At 33.2% G+C, this 8,891-nt stretch overlaps 1 pseudogene; it reads right to left on the bottom strand.

Moving 5' to 3' along the window:
• Positions 1 to 631: 631 nt before the first annotated feature.
• On the bottom strand, positions 632 to 2,519 carry LOC148598196 (uncharacterized; annotated as a pseudogene).
• Between the last annotated feature and the right edge of the window lie 6,372 nt (positions 2,520 to 8,891).

Below are 8,891 nucleotides of genomic sequence, written 5' to 3'. Positions count from 1 at the left end.
CATTTCTAATATTATTGAAATGTGCGCGGAGATATCTGCTGTCTTGCCATCAGTGTTTGATTTTCTTGATACCGTTGTTTGACCTAAGATGATCGAGTTCATGGCATTACAGTAGCCTAGGTATGTAGAATTGGTGTTTCCACCACTATGTAAAGTACGTTGTTGGCAACAGATGTTCTCTATCACACCACTTTTTAATCTGCTGGGAATAACTGACACACTGGTTTTTTAATCGTCTACCCCGGACATGACATTTTATGAGCAACTCGGCGGGTGTTTCTAGAAAAGCAGAGGATGCTTACCTGGTCCATGCTCCGAGGTTTTAGTGGAGTCCGAGTTGCTCATTTGCTTTTGTTACTTTTTATGTATGATTTTATTTACTTTTTTTGTTGTGTATGTCTGTTTTCTAAGTCTGGTCTTTGTCCATTGATAATATTCTTTTGATCACCGCTATAACCTTGGTTTCCTTGATTACTCCTTCAAATCCCAAAAGACTTGAGACAAATTCTTCTCTTGTTTGATAAAATATCATTGAGTTCTCTCTTTATTTTTTCAACCATAACGTCAAGATTTTGCCTTAATCTTTCATCGCTTTAATCTGTTACAGCCCTGTTATTCCCAAAGTTTTCAATTAAAATACTCGCATTTGATTCGGTCCCATTTTCAAAACATTATTTCGGATTGTTTTGATTGCATGAGAAATATCCATGATGAAACTTATCCGGTCACAACTATAAATGTTGTTGAATGAACGAGTGACTTGGTCTGCAAATCTAAATTCTGGTAGGAAAAGCTTAAACATGTCTACGTTGATCTGTGCTCCATCAATACTAATGTATTAATGTACACAATTATAAGGCTGAATTTGAGTAACCTATACACATATTTCCATATTAAAAGACGAAGGTTATGCCTAGTTGCAGTATGTGTTGGAGAATGTGAACATGGAAATCTAAAACAAGTTGGTCCTATGAAATCTAGTAGAAACACTTGGCTGGCCAAACTTCGTTTTTTTATATTAGTTTTCCGAAGATCACAGACTCTGGAGTTCAGTGAACCATAATGATTGTATTGTTCCATTTACCTTTTTAAGTTGAAGATCCTGCTAAATCGACATTTCATCGATTATCAAATCTCCTTCATAACCCTTGGTATGAATATCTTTTAACATTGCTTCATTAGCCATCCAGTGGAGCAAGTCATTGTTAATATCAGCTTCCTGATTTATATTGTTTATAAACCTTTGCAAAAGTTTTATCTCATGGGAGAATAATGAATTTACTATTTCGAAGGTCTGTATAACCTTTGTAACTGCGACACCATAATCTCAGACACAATCGTATAATATTTCTGTTCCACCACTTTCCATGAGGGTTTCTTTCATTTGCATTTTAATTTTTTTAAGCGGAGTCCGAGTTGTTCATTTGCTTTTGTTACATTGTATATATCATTTTTGTTACTTTATAATCTATGTTGTGTTTGCCTGTTTTCCATGCCTGGTCTTTGTCCCTGGATTTCATTCTTTTAATTACCTCTAGAATCTTTGTTCCCTTGATTACACTGAGATTGAATGATTTCATTTGCTCAATACATTCAAGATAAGTTTGTTTAAAATTTGTGACATATCACTGTCATCACTTTGTGATAATGTCAAATATTGATCAGTTACTGTGCATGTACACTGCTTATAACTTTTGAATATTACTAGAAATTTCAGATTCTGGTAGATTCTGGTAGTAGTTGTTCATCTTGACTTTTACTTTTCAAAATAAGAGGCTTTGCTAAATGTGTATACTCAATTTTATGCCTTAGTCGAGCTTTTGAAAGGAAGTATTTTGATTTAAACCTGATTTCTCCAGTTTTCTTCAGAAATTATAAATACACGTTCTTTCAAGGCTGTGTCAATAACGCCGTTGTCTGATTACGTAAAAATATGTTGCTATATTAAAAGTTTGATCTAAACCCAAGCTTGTTGGGTCAATTTTTTTACACATAACATTTAATTTCCATGTATGGCCCACAAAATTAAGTTCAATTTCTCTTAGAACCTTCAGTTCATTTAGTATAATTTTATTAAAGTAGCCTATTGTAGCAGACTTTATAGATTTGGAGAGCAAGACAAAATGTTGGACATATTTGGAATAAATGACCAAATACTTTAAACTTATACTGAATCAAACGCATAGCCCATCTCTCGATTCGCAATGACGGCTTCGATTTTGGCGAATAAATTATTTCCAAAAGTTTATAATCACTGATAAAAGTGAATTAATTTGGCATATAAATTTATAGATGGAAACCTTCACAACCCAATAATACTGCTAATGCGTCACGTTCTGTTTGAGAGTATTTTTCGTCAACACTTGTTAGAGTCCTGCTTGCATGTATCGGTCTTAAGTAACCATCATTTTGTTTCTGGCTCAAAATTGCTCCTAATCCTACCGGATTTGCATTCTACTATAACTTGAGTTTCGGCTATCCTCTTTTGGTCTCTCTATCAAAGATGATGATTGGTCCATCAAAATAATTTGTAGATTCTCATCGATCAGCAGCTAAAAAAATGGGGTTGGTGGGAGGGTTTTATTTTTAGTTTTTCCAAGATTGGTTATATCTTATTAAATCAAACCGTGGTATGCTAACATATAAATTCTAACATCCAAACTTTAATATACAGGTAGTAAGACTATGAATTGAATAAACAAACACAATGAATATTCAATTATTAATTCTATTGCGTAAAGATTTTTCCATGTGCATAAACATTTGAAGTAAAACATCATTTGTGAATGTATGAAAAAAAAAAAAAACAAATTAAAAAACAAAAACAAAAACAAAATAAAAAAAAGCAAAGAGTACAAATAAGCATTCATCCACAAAATAGTTTTCAGCTTTACATTCTGGTGCGTTTTGCAACATGTTTTTTTTTCCACTCATATACACATTTCACAGAACTTATTGCTTTCATCAATATCAACAGCTTCAATTTTAATATTATCAATGCTACAAAAGTAACTAATATTATTAAACCCTGCTGAATAGTAAGTTATTTCAAAAGGATAGTTACATGTGACTTTATTTTTCTCACATTAACAGACCTTAAAACACGATTTTCGGCTAATTCTAGCTCATCAACAGAAAAGTCACATATATACTGAATTTCAGCAAGGCTGTGTAAAAAAGAGCTGTTCTCCTTTCTCGAATAATAACAATTTTAGACTACCGAACCCCTGTCTTATCATATTATTAACAATTAACTACCATTTTAACATTTTTAGCATATTGAGAAGATGGTTAGAACGTCATGCTATGAGCAACACTTGGTTTTGTGACAAGGGAGGGTCAACTTTTGAGACATAGTTTTACCATATACCTTATCAAATGATGTATACTTTTCACCATTTTCTGGTTCAGGATCTAGAGGAAATTGAGATTTTCGAATTCATTATCAGACAATCTGTTTTTTTTTTTTGCATGTTGACTGGCACTTTTTAACACAAAAGATATAGTGTTTAAATAGATAATAAGCTTCCAAAATTGTTTTCATTCAAGGCTTGTTTTTAAAATCTTTCTGTAAAGTATCTGTTACTTTAATTATCGGGTCAACATTTAAAATAACTCAAAATGTCTACCTCCGTTGCTGGTGTATAGTCTTTAAGAGTTTCACCTGTCTATTTTAACCTTTGAGTAATACATGTGCATAATATTTTAACTGGCTTTGAATTTACTACTTCATCTACAAATGTTGGATTTTTTGCTGCTAAAACCCTTATTTCATTCATAAAAATTGCAGATTCAAGTTGCTTGTGATAATGACCAGTTTTCCCAACAGATCGAAACCCAATATTGAGAATAGACATAATTTGTTCGGCAGGATTTGTCCAGCTCTTTTGTGGAAGAGTTCGTGTTACATATATCATGTCTAAATGAAATGACAGACATACACTTATCAATGAAAACTGGACTGACATGTAAGTCAATTTATGGTCTGGAGCACCGTCTGCATATATTGGTCAAATTATCATACACTTTATAACCATAAGACGTTTCCTCTATTTCTAGAGAATTTTAGACATTAGTACCATACTAGGGATTATTGAAAAGTTTGTAAAATCATGGTCTTCAACCTCAAACGTCTTCCCATGGCAACAAATACCTGTTTCCCATGTTCAACCGCGGCAACTGGATAACCAGGTACACCCACCTTCAACTTGTTCTTGCTATGCAAATAAAGTTAGTGTGATTCCTAAACTTGATTGAAAATTCTATCATATATCTAAATAGCCGGTTAGGCTCTCAGGTAGCGAAATCATTTATAACAACAGGAGTAAACATGTCACTGTGAATCAAAGCAGAGTTTTTTTTACATTTTGATTGACAAGACTATATACTTTTTCAAAGCACTGACGAGATCTTCAAGAAATGTTTTTATCAAACACCACTGATCCCTTTGAAAGTAATTATTTTCCGTCGATAGAAGACAGTATTAGCATGACTACGAAGAGTGTGTTCCTGTAAGCTGTCAGATTTTGTCTTTTTTCACTTTATTAGTTCAGGAAGATAATACCCTTTAAAACGAGATACAGCTCTGGAATAGCACACCCTGTACTCGCTAAAGTTTCATGGTTTCTGTCAATGAACCAAAACAAATCTGTCAGTTTATTCACAAGTTTAAAACCAAATGTGTCCCTATTCGTAGATAAAACAACTTTCTTAGCTCTTCACCATTTAATAATATCATTATAAAGTTTGTTCTTATTCAATTTCAGTTTAAGGGCTGGGAGGTAAGATTCAGTGTTAATCGTGCTCATAAGAATTTTTACTGCGTCTGTATTAGGTTTGTATTAACTTGTGCATTGAGGCTCAAGGTCAATTCGACATAGGGCGTACTTTCCGAGGCAGGATATAACAACGTTTACTTGCAGGGAGGTGTTAACTTCGGTAAATTCATTTATCATTTTGCCTACAAAAACAGTTAATCTCGAGTTGTTGTCGTCGTAATCCGTTGGCCCTTTCTTTTCAACATTCGCACTGACGCATTAGTTATAGAAATCCTGGAAATGTGTACTTTCGGTTATGTTTGAGCCATACCAAGGCTTTGTTTCTTTAATTTCTCTAATAATGAGACTAACAACGAAAACCATCCTGAAATCTGCCGGGCGGGGCGGAAATGAGAATCTACAAATTAACTTAATGAGGCATTGTGATTTACCGTCTGTTATGGATTCCTAAACTCCAGAAGAATCCATATAAAATGCGTCACACAGCTGGATCTGCAGAATGTACCACAAAACCGTTTTCAAAACTTTCAACTTCAATACTCACTGCTGTCAAAGAGGGTCTCTTAGTCTTACCAATTCACTTGATACTCCCGTGATGTGGATCCCGAAAAATTCGAAAGATATTTTGGAAACCCTTAATTCAAGAAAAATATCAGAATATAATAGCATTAAATCCTATGATTTGCTAACACTGTATAACACCATTTTGTTTTACAAATTAGATCTCTGTTATAGGAACACATAAAAAATAATTACAGCCCACAAGCACTTGTTCCCATCAATGGTCTGATAATATCCTTATATTTGATAGTAACCGTCCATTGGTGAAACAAGTACCTGTGTTATTGTCCAATGCCGTTTGTTACATGTTTACTTTATCAATATGTATCTTATAATCTTCTTTTCAGTTTCTGCTTCGTGTGTGACTTTAATCCTGTTTGTTGTCAAAACAATAGAACTGTATGACGTTAAACCAACATTGGACGATTCAGATATAAACAGACTCGGATGGTCTTTCTGGGTAGCAGTTGGCGCGACAGTGCTGTCTTTAGGAACTGCCAGTGTTTACAGATGTGCAACAAGTTGACTTATTTGGTTCCCGTTGCACAAAGTTCGTGATATTTCTTGTTTATGTGTGAACTGGGATAAAGGGTCATATAGACTGTATCATAGTATTGTATTATAAGGCATGGAAGTAGTTAAATTAAGTAATATGTGTTGCATTTGACAGAGAGATTTACTCACGACTCTTTCATCATTTCATGAATATATAAACAGCTTCTATTAAATCAAGTGAATTTTATTTTTTATTTTTTTTTATATTTAGTTTTGATTTTTAGCGTCATTTACACTACACTAGAATAGTATAGTTCTCAAACACTTACGTGAATTAACGTAAGATACGATGTATATTCTGATGAGTTAATAACGTTATTCGGAGCACTCCAGTAATGAAGGATAACAATTTAGTCATGTCATTAAAAAATCGGTACATTCTATTGTTTTTGTATAATTTTATCATTTGATAATTTGTTATTTTTTATTTACAGCTACGTCCAATGAGTGGGAGATATCACATAGAAATATAACTTTGTATTTTTATCAAGTGAAAATGCAATCTTTCGACATTTTAATATTACACTTTTGAATTGATAATTACTAAAATAATCATAATATACACTTTGAATTTACTTATTATTGTACCAACATTCGAGTGACGCTTTTTGTTGCTGATAGTTTTCAAAATTGAAATTTAAGAAACTAATTACAAGTTCTAAGCCATCTAGATAATGTGTACATAAGAATTGCAAAGTAGAGGCCTTAATCAGGACTGCGAACATTGTCAGTAATAATTGTAAGCTACAACGCGTTGTCCTAAAGAGGACGAGACGTCGACCTTAGTCGGTCGTTTTCGACTGTTAGAAATGCTTCAAGTTAACTCTGAAACATTTCTTATTTAAAAAATCTTTCAAAATACAACCTACATATATCTTCATGTTCGTGATTTTTTTTGTTAAACAATTTCGAACTTTCATTGATGCAGACCGATGCTTACTGCCATAGAAAAATATTCCGTTGATAATCTCGCACGTAGTTGTCTTTTTTTTTTTTTTTAATATACATTGTAAACAATATATTCTACCTTTTAGGACTACATTCGCAGCTGCTTTGAGGATATTCATGATTATATTAATATTGTATATTTGCACATTCTGCTAAAATCATTGTAAACATTGTACACTGAATTAATTTTTTCTACCCGAGAGGGTCCATGATAGGAGAACAAAACTATCTTATCTTATCTTATCTTATCTTATCTTATCTTATGCAACGTCTCCGATGTGTGTCTGGTCATCAAATGAACTGTAATTAACTATAACTCAGTACAGGACAGTTATGAAGTATGAATCAACGGTAAATGTCTTTTTTACGATTTTCACGATATATTTGTTGCCAATCGTTAACACCACGAGCTATTCGTCTTAACCGCTGTTTTATTGTGTCGTCGGCTTGGATTTAATCAGGAAAAAATTGCATTACTAGCATTGTTTTCGACAATTGGATTCGGAATTGTCGACTGGACTTCTCTGTTGTGATTTCAATGGGTCCTCAAAGAATTTTGGAGGTCAGTGACCTTGGAGCTCGGGTACCAACGGCCATATTGTCGGCGGAGATCAATGAGATTAACTTTACTGTGCTTGGTGAATTTCACACCCAGGTCAGTGATTCTCCGTACACAATTGACAACCGGAATTCACGATGTCCCAACTCATATTTCACCGAAAAAAAAATCGGACTGACACAGTGTTTCACTCAGGTGTCCCTGAGTATGCTGTGCTACGAAGTGCATTTGTAGAAACGCGTAAACTTTATTTTATAACACACTGTTAAATACTGAATTTAGATAAACTATAAGCGCAAAGTCATCATCACACAATTAGAGATAAATATAACAATGGTGGTTCTAAGATATTGTTTACATATTTATGTTTTTGTCTTATGACATTGTACTAATTTGTACTGATGATTTTATAAAATAAATTGAAATATAGTAACACCCAGCGGAAATTCCAAAAACAATTATTAATTTAGTGCAGGTATAATGTCCGAACAGTTCTGAATGGGAATATAGAAACTACATGTAGATTTGTATCAAAGATGATGGATCAACTTGACCCAAAGACAAATCTTCCAAAGTCTACTTTAACTCAGGTCGTCATTGACTCTAGCAAACAACTTTGTGCTTAAACCTGCCTCATTTTTTATTATTATATGTTTTATGTTCTTACAAGGACTCTCTTAAAAAATCTTAGTGGTTTTTGTTGTAAATGATTTGTATCAGTATAAAGACATTATCCATTATCGGAGAGCCACATTGTAATATAAAATTAATTATCAGATGTGACTAAAAATTAAATGGAGACAATTTAATTGCACCACAAATCAAATTTCAATAAAAATAAAATGAAGACAAGTTTTTAATAACAAGATCTAATTCTTATTCAATTCTGATGTGTTTCAATTTTACGCCGAATTTCAATTCTTAATAGGAATATCAATTATAAGTTTGACAGTTTTTTTTTGTCGGCTCAGGCGTGGCAATTTAATAACAGAGCAAACATGGCGTACACATTCCCTCTAATATTGTGATGCTCAAAATAAAATAAATTTCTGTGTGCATGAAATCAGGATTTTCCACAATTTCTAGCTATCCCCAAATTTTCTTGTCTCGATACGTTCAGTCATTCAACGCAAAACTGAAAATCATGGATCCACGCCCGCAGAAGTCAGTTACTGTACCGTGTTCCAATCTTAAGATTGGCCGAGTTGTTCACATGAAGTGTTGCATAATAATTGACTCTTATAAACAGAATGAATTCACATCCTATATCACATCCTATATACATTAATACATTTATAAGTCAGATGTGAACCATCTTCCGGTTTTAAATTGTTTGAGGTTTTAGTACAAATTGGTCTTAGACGTGGGCAACTCAAATATAATCGATTGTGACTAGTTTCACTAATGAGATCCGAAAAGAGCTTAAGTAGCTGTCTTTGTAAGAATCATGCAAAATCTGAAAAATGTAATACACCCCAAAAAAGGCTACA

The sequence above is a fragment of the Perna viridis genome, chromosome 14, assembly GCF_037379345.1.
Source record: "Perna viridis isolate PV_CMFRI_1.1 ecotype Kerala chromosome 14, ASM3737934v1, whole genome shotgun sequence".
NCBI classification, from domain to species: domain Eukaryota; kingdom Metazoa; phylum Mollusca; class Bivalvia; order Mytilida; family Mytilidae; genus Perna; species Perna viridis.
Note: the sequence above shows the minus strand (reverse complement) of the source record. Positions and strands in the feature narration are given on the sequence as shown.